The sequence below is a fragment of the Miscanthus floridulus genome, chromosome 7 (assembly GCF_019320115.1).
Source record: "Miscanthus floridulus cultivar M001 chromosome 7, ASM1932011v1, whole genome shotgun sequence".
Classification (NCBI taxonomy): Eukaryota; Viridiplantae; Streptophyta; class Magnoliopsida; order Poales; family Poaceae; genus Miscanthus; species Miscanthus floridulus.
In genome coordinates this window covers 70180219-70195744 of record NC_089586.1, presented here as the reverse complement: position 1 = coordinate 70195744, position 15526 = coordinate 70180219, and positions in this window count along the sequence as shown.

The following is a 15526-nucleotide window of genomic DNA, read 5'->3' as shown; positions in this document are numbered from 1 at the left end:
ACTATCGAGTTCTTCCTTCTTTTCCTTTGTAATCTTCAACAAAGTTGGAAGAAGAAAAGCTCTGATTTGTAAGATTGGGTCTTACAATCTTGTGCATATACAGGTTCAGCCTTAATTATATCAACCACCAAGGGCCACTAATGGTATGTACTGGTCCATTCTTCAATAGCTGGACAGCTACCTGGTGCATCAGATGATAAGCAAATCCTAGTAGGTATTTTCCAAGAGGGATTTCATTGCTAGCTGCTAGACGCTTTGTCGAAGTATTTATGATTAAAAGTTGCACCATAGGATGATCCACAAAAGATGAATCTTTCTAGCCACATGTTCAAGAAAGCTACATGTTCCCTTTTGGCAACAGTTGATTCATCTCCAATGTGGTTTAGAATGTAGCTTGCCCATCATGTGCAGTCTGATATTTTGGCTAATTTCTTGGATCTAGCACTTAAGAAGTCATAAGGTTGTATTGATCCTATTATTCTAAGGTCGGTCAACATATAAACATCGGCCAAAGTAATGGTCATTAGGTCATGACAAAAAATGAAAGCATTTGATGTGTTGGGCCAGAAGTAAGATGCAGAAATAAGAAGTGAATCATTCATCTCCATTCCAGATAGTGAGAGTGTCAAGCATTGATTCAAGTCATAAATCTCCCAATCTCCAGCCTTTTCCTCTGATACTCTATGAAACCAATATCTCCATCCCTTAGGCATTTTGGGCCAGTTTCTATGGGGAGTTTGGTGTTCTAGGAGGACAAATCTACTATAGACTGTTTGAAGGAGATTCGGTTGGTTTCTTGACTGATAAAGTCAGATGGATCAGAGTCACCCATAGGCCTAAGATAATAGACATTAGGGAACAACAGCCAATGGAATTAAAATTTCGTTCCTCATTTCCTAGAAACCAGATAGAATAAATTTGAGAAGAAAGGAAATATAGGGTAACGGCTAATACTTGAAAGATGGGAACTTGAAAGCATACCTCAGGGACGTGGTCGCTAGTCGCCATCGCAGCCAATATGGATCTGAATCTGAGGAAGGTTACTTGAATAACAACTTGATAGAGCAGAAGATTTGCTAGGGTTAAAGCCTTGGTGATAGCGGCTTTGGTTGTTGAGGCTTGCTCGAGAAAGAAGGGGAAAGCGAATAGGCCTGAGTAAGTTGGAAATAATGTTGTTGGGGTATTATATAAAATTCAAACCGAGAAATCAGGAGTCGTACGTATATTTCAGAATAAACGGTTACGACACGGTGAGCAGGTAAATAGAAATTTTATAATAAAATCATTTTTATCCTAAAATTGGGGGCATGTGTTTACACCAAAATTTAGAAAGAAGAACGCGGGAACTTGAAGCTTCTAAGATTGTATCATCAAGAAATTGATCAGATGTGAATCGATATCGGCTGGTTTTGATGCAGTGTCAGAATCAACTATTTTATAGATGACGTCAGCAGACAACCATTAATGGACTATGTACGGATGGCATCAGGGAAAAATATGTCGAACTCTACAAAAAGGAAAAGATTAGGGTCCAAGTTATTTTTAAGTTAGGAATGTTTTCTTTTATTAGCAAAAATTGTAACGAGTCATATTTGAGTAGGATTCATGTTTAGGTTCTGGGTATAAATATTGGACCTTCGGTTATTCTAAAGAAGACAATCAATCAATACAATTACTTTTTCTGGCTTCACGTCAACCCTTAGGAGTAGGAGTACTATAGAAACTCAGGTGAGTTTCAACAAGCAAGGCTGTATCGATTGATCGACTTCCAGCTTGCCTGTCAGTACTGTCATGACTCGTATTGTGCTTGTAAAGTTGCATCAGCTGATTGATCTTTTATGAGTCATAATATAAGTTAGTTATCGATCTGTATCGTAGTTTGTAAGGCTATATCAGCTGATTAATCTCTTACGAAACCATAATATAGATCAAAGTTATCGATCTTGTGTTAAATAACTTGTTGTTTAATACAATATCACCAGTTATCGAATCTACTAAGATTAGCAAGATTTTCCTTGTTGTTTTTGGTTGATTCACCAGTTATCGATCTTGTTATAATTAATGTTTTATTAATTATAACAAATCACCTGATTGAGATAGAGATAGAATCGGCATCACACCATCTTAATTGATCGTCATCTAGTCTGGTCACACTTTGAATCTTATAATTGATGGCTTAATTCTGCTAGATCAGTTGTTTTATCTCTATCCAGATCAAACATAGTATGCTATTCAAAGACATGTTTCAATCTTGAATAAACTAACTAGTTATTGCGATCTAATCTAATGACACTACCATAGCTGCTGAAAGCATCTGGGCCCCTAGTTGGGTTTCGGTGATTAATGACAATATGAGATTACCTGTGACTAACGTGTGTTTTGCATATGCAATTAAGTTAGGTCATGGTAATGACAATTGATTGGGCAATCATGGTTGTCATGCCCCTACGATGGAAATCATTTTGGTTTTCAAAGGATGGACGACAAGGTTAAGGATGGACTAGTTCTAAGTGTCGTTTGGTGTTGAAGAGACACTTAGAGTAGTTTAGGACTTTGTTTTTCCTTTGGCCATACTATTAAGGGGGTATGGACGGGTAGCTTGACCTAGGTGAGTCTAGTGGGTTAGGTGTGGTGCACACTTATTAAATCTAGCACTAGGTAGTTCCTAAAAAGCCCTTAGATCAATTGGAGCAAACTTCATTCTCATATGATTACGAGTTGGAAGTGAATAGAGGGTCAAATGTTGACTGAACACTAGTTTCCGGTGTGACCGGACGCTGGCGCAGAGTTTGGTCAGTTCATTTGATCGAGGTGAAGTCGTCTAGATGCGACCGAACGCTGAGTGAACTATGACCGAACGTTGGGTGCCAGAGTCTGGTCAACTCTAGTAAGGTCCTAGAGAGGGAGAATCCTGATTGGAAGCGTCTGGTCAGTGCTAACCAGATGCTGGTCAGGCTCTGGCTACTGACCAGATGCTGAGCGACAAAGTGACTAGACGCTGGGTTCTAGAGTCCGGTCAACGTCAGTAATGGTTCTAGAGGGCGGTTTTAGGACCGGATGCGTCCGATCAGTGCTGACCGAACGCTCATTAGTGTTCGGTCACACCTTAACTGCTTAGAGGCGGGGAGAACTGACCGGAGCAGTCCAGTCACCTTGACTGGAGCATCCAATCACCTCAGTAATGGCACATAACGTTTAGTTTTGAATGAGGGGTTATAAATACTTCCTCTATTCACTCAAGGGATGACTTTTGCTCATTCCAACAGCTGAGAAACACCCTTGAGAGTGCCAAGAAGCGCAAGGTCCTAGTGAGGAGATTGAGATTTGAGAATCCAAGTGAGAGGCCTCATTAGTGAAAGTAAGAGTAGCAAAGTGTGCATCCACCCTTCTCATTAGGGTTGTTGTGGTCAAGTGAGAGTTCGTGCTTGTTACTCTTGGTGATCGCCATCACCTAGATGGCTTGGTGGTGATTGGGAGCTTGGTGATCATCTGGCGGAGCTTGAGGATGACCCAACTCAAGTTGTGAGCGGTTGTGGGTGATTCACCACGACGGAGTGTCAAAGAATCAACCCGTAGAGAGCACTTAATCCTTGTGCAGATCAATGGGGAGCTACACCCTTGCGTGGGTGCTCCAACAAGTACTAGTGGGGAGTGGCGGCTAGTCGTAGAACATGTCCAATTTATAAGAGCACAAGTACCAAAATGATCATCAGAATGATCAAATTCTCGCACTTGAGCCCATATAAACCCGGTAGTCAACTGTAACCATGAAGGATTTCAAACCAACTTGCATACAACCAAGATTACAGTAATTCAACATAACACATCACACGTTACAACATTTCACAAACTAGTTTATAGATAGATTACAACACATCAGAGTCATAGTTATTACAAACCAAGTCTTGTAAAGTAGCAGGAAGCAAATAGTTTAACTCACACACACGAGTTCAAATACAAGTACCAGCTTGCCGATCACATCCCACAAAAGCATTTGGATAAGACAAACAGAGATCATGCCCATGATCTAATCTTCGTCACCCACCGGGTGGAGACAGTACTTATAGAAGCCCTAATAAAGAAGGTCATCTGCAACAAGAGGGAATAACCCTGAGTACGAGAATGTACTCAGCTAGACTTACCTGTCGGAAACCAAAAATAAAAGACACCAAGGATCATGCATAGCTTAATTTAGTGAATCTGGCTGACACTTTATTTTTGCGGAAAAGCATAAGTAATAATGATCAACTCTTAACCTGAGCTAGCAGTGACTTTTAGTCATTAACCTATCATCTATATTAGCACCTGTACTAAGCAATCACTTGATTAAGATGCAAACATTATTAACCATAGTAGGTATAAACTGTGGCAACATTATCATCATTCTCCATTTAACCATATCGTTAAATTAAGTGAATCTACGTTGCCGCTGCTTAGTCAAGTTCTCACTATCTGGGAGAGACTGATGATTCGAATTGATTCCTATCCAGCTGGAGGGGTATTCCTAACACAAACCCTGCTTCCCCCGTTAGGGTCACAAACAAGTCACATTTGGTACGATTCAGGAGTCGCGGGTACGATCAGTGCCGCAAAACCAGAGAACCACTCTGCCATGAGTGCTCGGTGACTTAACCCGCCCTTGGGCTTATGCCAATGGTTCTCCGCACATCCTTACTGCCATCTAGATTGCGACCAACCACTCATGCTCCCAGCCTAAATTGAGCTACTAGGCTTCACAGTCAAAATGACTTATCTGGCCAGCTAAGGTTAAGCTGCGTTCAATATGACATGAGGACGTACAGCGTATCGGTCTTTAAACGACATAGACGGAGTCACTATGTCCAAACCTACACAAGACTCCGCCCGGTCTTAATTCATTATTAATATGGTTCTTTTCTACGATAGCAAATATAGCCAACCGTGATCCACCTCATCCTAAAGCTTGCAGGTGACAGGAAATCACCCGACTTCTACCGCACTAAGCATGGCTAAGCATTTAACCTGTTCCTGAACTTAAATAGGATTCAAGTGTGATATCTGGACAAGGATAGATATATAATGCAACAATTGGTTCCAACCAATTCCTATACTTAATGCATCAACAACAATAAAAGATACTCAAGATATTTGTAAAAATATGGGAGACTTAATATGCTCCGGGGCTTGCCTTTTAGAAAGAGGATGGGCGGTGGTCAGGGCACTCGGGCAACTCCTCCTCAACGGCTACTTCGTCGGTTGCCTGAACCTCGGGCTCCTCCTCCTGGCTCGCTCCCTCGAACACTAGAAGCATCACTCCCTCTGGCACACCTATTGCATGTATGCGCAAGATAAATATCATGGATGCACATGAACGAAGTTAGGGATGCTTGGGGAATGCACATGCTTACTGCAGTCCGCATATTCTAACTTAAGCTCTATTCAAATCACTTTAACTTACCAAGTTTATACAACCTAATGTACAATTGCTCATCCTCAGTTAGGGACCTAGTACCTGCACCTAAGCATGTTCTCAAGTTAGGCTAGCACCTAAACAATCAACAAGAACATTGCAACAAAGCATACACACAAACATTCGCATTTCAGCAACACAGGAACTATACAGCGGTAAAGTAAAATGATCATAACCGGAGATCTACAAATCAAAATGACAAGCAACAAGAAAATTTGGAAAGCTTATGAAATTGCCTACAATTCATTTTCAGACCTCAAGGCATGATTCCAAACTTTACCAGGTCAAATTTATATAACCACATAATCAGGTCCAGACAAGATAGAGAGCAAGCAAAACTGTGATCCAACTTTGAACGACAGTAACTCCTAAACTACCAGGCCAAATGCCACCAAATTTTAACAAGATCTAGATACATAAGTTATCTACAACTTTTGTATTCACTACTTTCCCATAAAACCAAATTATCATGGTGAACGTTGCAAAGTTCTCAGAACTGTCCAGAAAGACATAATGCAAAAAAAATAATTATTAACTTATGCGGCAAACATATAAATAGGACAAAACCAACTTTACTAACTCATCACACATATCAAAAGAACACCAGAAAGTAAGGTGTTCACCGCCAATTCATTTCTTTTAATGCCTTTCTTAATTTATTTAATTATTTAAGAGGAATAATAAACATATATGAAAAATTGCACCATTTAATCTGCAAAAATTACAGTAGGTACTACGTGCTCTAAGTAGGCTACTGTAAAAATTTACATATCATTTGCACAAGTATATCATCCTACACAAAAATAGCAAGGCATAAAGGCTTAAGATAAGATAAATAGGAAACTCTAGTGAAAAGTGTCAAGCTAACAGATTTTATATTTTTTTAGCATCCTTAAGGTACTAGGACAACCTCCAATAAATTTCATGGTCATTGGATTCATAGATTAATTACTAAAATTCACACAAGGATCATCTAATGATAAAAGGAAAATCTATAACTCAAAAACTATTCATGCACTGACTCTGAAATTTTTACCAGAGCTTCTACTCATCAAGAAAAGCCCACCATATAAATTTCATAATTTGTGGAGCACAGGAACTCTAGATATAAATTACACAAGTTTGCATTCATTTAAAAACACATTTCAAGTTTCAATTTAACTCTTCCAGAAACTCTACTACAAGTGTCCATGTTATATTTTTCCTAAATACTACACTTCACCATGATCCTAACAAAATTGGAACCAGCCAATTTGGATCTACAAAACTGGAGATATAAATTTTACAAAACAGCATTCAAATCTGAAATAATGGAACTATCTTTATACCCCTAAGTCACTAACAACCAGGGTCCACCGGTCAGCCGGGTCCACGCGTCATAGACACAAAAATAGAGGAGCCGACGCGGACCGGCGTGGGATCGATGGAGCTCACCGACGGTGGCTTCTCCAATGAAACCGACCCTACCACGGTGTTCCCCTCTCTCTCTCGCACCTATACGTGTAAGTGGTTGGGGCTGAGGTGCACCGGAGACCACTCTCGCCGGCCATGGTGGCACGGCGGCGCAGCATGGTGGTGTGCCGGCTAGCTCCGGCCATGGCGGGTCCAGGCGAGAGGCTCTACAGCACCATGGTGATTAGGTGAAATGATTAGTGCTAGCCTAGGGTTAGGGGATGCTCACAGGACACCCGGCCACGGAGAGGTCCACGCGGCGGTGGAGCTCACTCCGACGACGCTCATACACCGGCGACGCCCAAGCGTTAGAGGTTAGATTAGATAGGGTTAGAGCCACTACAAGTCATGTGGAACACAATGCAGAGGAAAGAGGTCACAGAGGAGCAGTGGTCAGCTTGGGCCACGGCGAGCTGGCGCTCTAGTGAGGTGACAGGCCTGGCGACGGTGATGGAATCGACCAAAGGGCCCTCACCTTGGCTCAATGGAACAACAAAAGGGTCAAGGAAGTAACATGGCGCATGACATGACTATGGACGTGAGCAAGGGCATGATGGTTGGATGGTAGAGGAGCTGCATGAGCTCAGCACAGCAAAAGGCGACGGCGGTGACTACTGCGGTCGCTGTGGTGAGTGAAGGAGGAAGCAAAGCGAGGAACTGAGGGCGCAGGGGCATCACGGGCGAGCGTGGGCGTGATGCGGTGCTCGCTGGCCTGGTGTGGCCTAACCGAGCAGCACAGCGCCGACGTGTGGCCATCCACGCGGTGGCCGAGCTCTGACATGGTCGGCACTGTAGCACGATGGAGTTCACCCATCAGAGCACCGATTCTGACCTGACAGCGAGTTTTTGCGACGATCAAACTCCTAATCCGTTGATCATTAGCCAAAACCATCTAAACCAAAGTTGTACACCTACATACCAGCTACAATTCCTATTAAAGAATCATAGTCTAATTCTCAAAGAATCATGAGTAAAATCAAGCCAAAGTCAGCTCCAACAAACTATAAATGCAATCCACACTTAGAAAAATTGTCTCTGAAATCAGGGGTAAACTTCATGTTGTGATCTCATTTTGAGCATGTTCTGCACATTTTCATGACTTGACCCCAAAACAAAGTTTGTTCTATATATAATTTTCTACAACTTTGCTTTAGGTTGCTCAGACATGCAAACACTCTAAGCTGCACTTTTTAAACAGTCAAACAAAAGAGTCCTAGGGGTCAACACAAGTCAAACCATTACTTGGAAGCATAATTAAACAATATGATCAACATGAACATTATTCCTAATGACATTCTAAGTGTAGCTAAGTTGTTTAAGAGGACATTTGACACACATTTGCATAGACCACACATGAGCACACACAAATGATAGCATAAAATCAAGCAATTCAAATAGAAACACATATGAAATGATAACATTCATCATGGTATGATTCTTATGAATGAGATGATGATGCACATGCTCATGTGATGCAAGTGTTTTAATGCAACCATAACACTAAGGTGTTACAGCGACTCTCCGATACCTCGGCAAAACATCGCCGCGTTCCTCCTTCTCTCTTTACTTTGAGCATTTACTTTGAACAATTCAATTCTTGTCTTTACATTCATAGAATTGCCATGCTAGAGTAGGATTAGAACATAGGGTGCTAAACTTTTGTGCGGTAGAACAATAGAAACACTTTCTAGGCACAAGGGGTGAAGTGGGCTAACCGTAGGGTTTAATTATTGCAAAGAATTTTAGAATTAGCCCAATTCACCCCCCTCTTGGGCATCTTGATCCTTTCAATTGGTATCGAGCCTCATGCTCACGTATTTAGGCTTAACCGTCTAGAGAAAGATGTCTCACAGGGATGGACCTCCTCCTATCTTTGAGGGGGATGATTTTCCTTATTGGAAAATCCGCATGGAGGCGTATTTAGAAGCCCTAGATGTTGGAATACTTAGAGCCACCTCACAAGGATTCCCAAAACCTCAGGATCCCACGCACCTTCAAGGCGATGAAGTGAACTATGAGAAATGGAATGTAAAGGCTTCGAAACACCATCTTTAGAGGCCTTTGCAAAGATGTGTTTAACCGGGTGAGGAACCACAAGGACGCCCATGCACTATGGTCGGACATTTGTGCGCTCCATGAGGGAACTAAGAGCGAGCGTGAGGAACGCTATCATCTTGTAATGAAAAAGCTTAATTCTTTTGAGATGCTTCCTAAAGAGAGTGCTAATGAAATGTACTCACGCTTGAATGTTCTTGTAGAGGAAGTCAATGGGACTTGGACTTACTCAAATGCAACCATCTGATGTTGTGAGAAACATTTTGAGTGTCCTCCCCATTGATAAGTATGGGCATGTTGTGACTCGTGCTTCATCAAGGTGATCTTTCCACCGCTACACCGACTCAAATCTTGGGAAAGATCAATGCTCATGAGATGTACATGCACATCACACCACAAGATGGCTCATCCTCTACCAAGAAGAAAGACAAAGACTTAGCATTCAAGGCTAGCCAAGAGAAGGGCAAAGCAAGAATTGAGTATGAGAGCTCAAGTGATGATGAAGTTGATGATGCAAGTCTTGCTCTCATGGTGAGAAGAACCGCCAAGATGCTAAAGAAGCTCAACAAGAGTGGCATCAAGTTCGATGGCAGGAAAAAGAAGTTCTTCACTAGCATAAGAAGGAAGCCAATCTCTGAGATGGATTGCTACAATTGTGGAGAACTTGGTCATCTAGCACATCAATGCACCAAGCCTAAGAAAGACAAGTACAAGAACAAGTACAAGGGCAAGAAAGATGACTCAAGTAATGAAGATGAAGATGAGAAGAAGAAAACAAGCCATACAAGAAGAAGGATGGCAAGAAGAAGGACTTCCACAAGAAGAAGAAAAATGGGAAGGCATACATCGTCGGTGATTGGCTCACAGATATTGATTCATCAAGTTGCTCATCCGATGATGATAGTGATAATGAGAAGGTGGCCGCAATTATAATTGACTCTTCATCATCTTCACCTGATACCACCGCCATCATCCTCTACACACCTATGCCTTATGGCCAAGGGTGAACGGAAGGTACCAAATGATGATGATAGTAGTGGTGATGAATCATGCTAACAATGATAATAGTGATAGTGATAGTGATGATGATGAATATGAATCACCTTCATATGATGATCTTGTTAAATTGCTAAATCAATATACTAAGATCATTAGAAAGACTAGAGCTAAGAATGACAAGCTAGAAGCTAAGAATGATTCTCTTTTAGCTAAATGTGATATAGCCGAAAAGGCTAGTGTTGAGCTTAGAGAAGCAAATGAAGCTATGCCATCCAAACTCAAGGAGCTCAAATCTTCTAAGAAAGAGCTTAAAGATAAACATGATAAACTTGAGCGGATGCATAAAGAGTTCATCACTAGCCACAATATGCTAAAAGAAGAATATACAACTCTCAAGATAAATCATGATAATCTTGTTATTACTCAAGAATTTTTATCCAATGAGCCACATGATGCTACTAACGATGTTGTTAAGATTGATATAGCTACATCATGTGATGATTTAATTGTTGAGAGCATTGAGCAAGGATCTAGTAGCAAAGGCAAGCAAGTAGGTTGAAACCGACAACTATGATGAGTATGTCAAGCTCAAGCATGATAATGAAAAGCTCAAGAAAGATCTTGAAGAGCTCAAAACCACCAACACTATAGTGCTAGAAACTCTTGATCATGATGGTGATTTGATTCTTGAGAATGAGAAGCTCAAAGAAGAGAACAAGAAACTCAAGGAAGAGAAAAATAATGATGCACTCAAGGAATAGAACAAGAAGCTCAAGTTGGAGAAAGAGCATCTCAAGATTGGATTGAGCAAGTTCACAAGAGGCAAGCATCTTCAAAGTGAGCTACTAATGAACACCATCATGAAGATGGATAGAAGTGGCATTGGGTATTTGGCAAACCAAGAGAAGAAGGCTCAAGATCAACAACAACAACACAAGTCAAAGCCAAAGCCAAAGAGGTGTTTTGAGTGTGGACAAGAAGGCCACTTTGTACCATGAGTGTCAAACTCCACCACCACAACCCTTGCCCAAGCATGCTAGACCCTTTGCTTTCAATGCTCATTACATGCTTAGAAAGGACTCTAGTGGAAAGATGAAACTTATGTTCTTAGGACCTCCCAACAAGAATAGGCCTAAGAAAATTTGGGTAGCAAAGTCACTTGTTGAGAAAGTCAAGGGCCCTCAACAAGTTTGGGTTCCTAAAGCTTGATCTCTTGTGTGTAGGTGAACTACAAGACTGGTGGAAGTCATTGGGTAATTGATAGTGGTTGCACACAACATATGACCGGTGATCCTCATATGTTCACCTCACTAGATGAAGAAGTAGATGGACAAGAAAGAATCACATTTAGAGATAATTCAAAGGGCAAAGTTAAAGGATTGGGCAAAGTGGCAATATCAAATGATCATTCAATCTCAAATGTGCTATATGTTGCTTCATTGAGTTTCAACTTGCTATCTGTTGGACAATTATGTGATCTTGGCTTCTAATGCTTATTTACCGAGAAGGAAGTTGTTGTATCTAAGAAGGATGATGATCAAGTGATATTCAAAGGATTTAGATACAACAATCTATATCTAGTGGATTTCACCTCTGAAGATGCTAATTTGAAGACTTGCCTATTCACCAAAACAACACTTGGGTGGCTATGGCATAGAAGACTTGCTCATGTTGGGATGAGCTCACTCAAGAAGCTAATGAAGAATGATTTGGTGAGAGGCTTGAAGGATGTGAAGTTTGAGAAGGACAAGCTTTGTAGTGCATGTCAAGCCAGGCAAGCAAGTTGCAAATACTCATCCTACAAAAGCTTTCATGTCAACCACAAGAGTGCTAGAGCTCCTTCACATGGATTTATTTGGACCAACAACATACAAGAGTTTGGGAGGAAAATCTTTATTGTCTTGTGATTGTTGATGACTACTCAAGATACACATGAGTATTCTTCCTTCATGACAAATCCGAAGTTGCATCATGCTTCAAGAAGTTTGCCAAGAGGGCACAAAATGAGTTTGAAGTGAAGCTCAAGAATATTAGAAGCGACAATGGGAAAGAATTTGACAACACAAACATTGAAGCCTATTGTGATGAAGTTGGGATCAAGCATGAGGTCTCCGCAACATATACTCCTCAACAAAATGGTGTAGTTGAGAGAAAGAACCAGGACATTGATCACACTAGCAAGAACAATGCTTGATGAGTACAACTACTCTCGAAGCTCTATGGGCTAGAAGCTATCAACACCGCATGCTATGCATCCAACCGCCTATTCCTTCAAAAGTTTATTGGCAAGACACCTTATGAGTTGCTCAATGGGAAGAAGTCGGACGTCTCCTTCTTTAGGGTGTTTGGTTGCAAATGCTACATCTACAAGAAGGCGCCAACACCTAGGGAAGTTTCAAAGACTGTTGTGATATTGGTTTTCTTGTTGGTTACTCATCAAAGTCCAAAAGCATATAGAGTATTTAATCATGCCACCTGGCTTGGTTGAAGAAACATATGTTGTGGAATTTGATGAATCTAACGGCTCCCAAGGAGCACATGAGAATCTTGATGATGTAGGTGATGAACCATTGAGGGAGGCTATGAAGAACATTCCTGTTGGAGACATCAAGCCTAATGATGATGAAGATGATGTGCAAGTGATCAATCCACCTTCTTCATCAAATGTGCCACAAGATGGTGATAAAGATGGGAGAGTAGAAAATGAAGACACTCATGTCTCCCATGAGCAAATGGTGACACAAGCACATGATGTTGATGCTCCACAACCTCCTCCCTCAAGTGGTTGATAGAAGAAATTCACCTCTAATACAAGCTCATCCACAAGATCTCATCATAGGGAGTCCATCAAAGGGAGTAATGACTCGCTCTCAAAAGCTTGCTTCGTTTATTGAACATCACTCTTTTATCTCTTGCTTTGAGTCCTACTAAGGTAGAAGAAGCTCTTCAAGATTCAGGATTGGATAAATGCCATGCATGAAGAGTTGAACAACTTCACCTACAATGAAGTTTGGACTCTTGAAGAGCGACCAAAAGGTGCAAGAGTCATTGGAACAAAGTGGGTGTTCCGCAACAAGCAAGATGATCAAGGCATTGTTGTGAGGAACAAGGCAAGACTAGTTGCAAAGGGGTTCTCTCAAGTTGAAGGGTTGGATTTTGGAGAGACCTTTGCACTAGTTGCAAGACTAGAAGCCATTCGTATCCTACTTACATATGCATCACATCATGAAATGAAACTATATCAAATGGATGTGAAAAGTGTATTTTTAAATGGCTTTATAAATGAACTAGTCTATGTTGATCAACCTCCCGGGTTTGAAGACCCTAGATATCCTAATCATGTTTATAGGTTGTCCAAGGCATTATATAGGCTTAAACAAGCCCAAGAGCTTGGTATGAGCGCCTTCAGGACTTCCTCATTGAGAAGGGCTTCACCATTGGGAAGGTCGACACCACACTATTCACCAAGAAGCTTGATGGATATATCTTCATTTGTCAAGTATATGGTGATGATATCATCTTTAGATCATCAAATGAAGATTCTTGCAAAGAGTTTGGTGAATTGATGTCGAAGGAGTTCGAGATGTCAATGATTGGAGAGCTTACATTCTTTCTTGGTTTTCAAGTCAAGCAAATGAGAGAAGGGATTTTCATCTCTCAAGAGAAATATACTAATGATCTTCTCAAGAGATTCAAAATGGATGAATGCAAGCCAATCAAGACACCAATGCCAACTAATGGACATCTCGACCTAGATGAGAGAGGTAACACGGTTGATCAAACTCTCTACCGCTCTATCATTGGTAGCTTGTTATATTTAACCGCATCTAGGCCCGACATCATGTTTAGTGTGTGTATGTGTGCTAGATTTCAAGCTAATCCTAAGGAAACTCATTTGATTGCTATTAAAAGGATCCTTAGGTATCTTAAGCACACACCAAGCATTGGCCTTTGGTATCCCAAAGGAGCTATATTTGAATTAGTTGGCTATTCTGATTCGGATTATGCCAGGTTGCAAAGTTGATAGAAAAAGCACATCTAGAGAGGTGCCATTTGCTTGGTAGATCACTTGTGTCTTGGTCCTCCAAAGAAGCAAAATAGTAGTGGCTTTGTCCACCGCCGAAGCGGAATACATTGCCGCAGGGTGCTTGTTGTGCACAAATACTTTACATGAAGCAAACTTTGCTAGACTATGGTATAGTTCTAGAAAAGGTACCTCTTTTGTGTGATAATGAGAGTGCGGTAAAACTTGCTAATAATCTGGTTCAACACTCTCGCACCAAGCACATAGATATCCGCCATCACTTTCTTAGAGATCATGTTGCTAAGAATGATATTTCATTAGAAGGTGTAAGGACCGAGGATCAATTGGCGGATATCTTCACTAAACCGCTAGATGAGGCAACATTTTGTCGCTTGAGGAAAGAGCTCAATGTGCTTGATTTTAGCAACTTTACTAGAAAATGAGCTTGTGTTGTCTCTTGCATTGCATTGTAATATACAACATGTTTACTTTATGGTAAATGCACTTAGGGCTTGTCTAACATGGTTAAGATAACCGCCGAAAAGCGTGTGAAGAAGCTTAACCTTGGATCAAACTTGACAAGCAACTAGAATTACTTTCAAGTATTGCATTGCATATGCATGAATGTTGTTTTGTCGTTTCTCTTCTATCACCCTTTTATTGCCTATTTTCTTAAAAAGAATTATAGCCTAAGGCAAAATATTTTGAAAATTTTGAGGGTTTGAGAGAGGTCACTCATATCAGTCCCAATTGGTGTTTATTTGGATCTTATTGAAGTTAGGACTCGATTGGAAACAGGTAGCTCAAAGGACTTTGAAGAATTGCTGAAAAGGAGTGACTAGACACTGGACCGGACTCTGCTCCCCTGCGTTTGGTTAGTTCATAGGTGGTGAACCATTGCTGCGAAGGAGTGACCGGACGCTGGAATAGTGTTCTCCCTGTGTTCGGTCAGAAGGTGATCCTACGTCCAGTCAAGCAAAGAAGACGAAGTCAGGATCGACCGGACTCTGGCTGTGTCCGGTCAGTTGTGATCGGACACGTCCGATCATGACTCGAGAGATTTTAGACCTCTCTAGAGTCGATCGGACTCTGGGTGGCAGCGTCCGGTCGTTGCCACCGGAGCGTCCGGTCAGTAGAAATCATGCAGATTCCAACTCTTCTCCGTTTCCTTATCAATTCCATCGGGGGACCCATATAACCGCCGTGCCATGTGGAGACCTAATCCATTGCACCGACTTCGCCATCACAGCAATAGAGCCGCTGCAAATCTACCGTTCCTGAGTAGTCACCTGACGCACCGCCTTCCACACCGTCGTTGCCTCCTCCATAGCGCAACCGCGCCCACGCTCCTGCTCCTGCGCCCATGCCGCTCCTGCATTGCCGCGCCACAGTCATGCCACCACATCCCACACCGTCATGTCCACCACAGCAGTGTCACCTTCCTATGAACGCATGCCGCTGCACACCCCCCTACAGCACATGAGCTCGTGCCCTAGCGCCGCTGGCATCACCAGCGCCACCACTAGAGCCCTACTGGAACCCTAGCC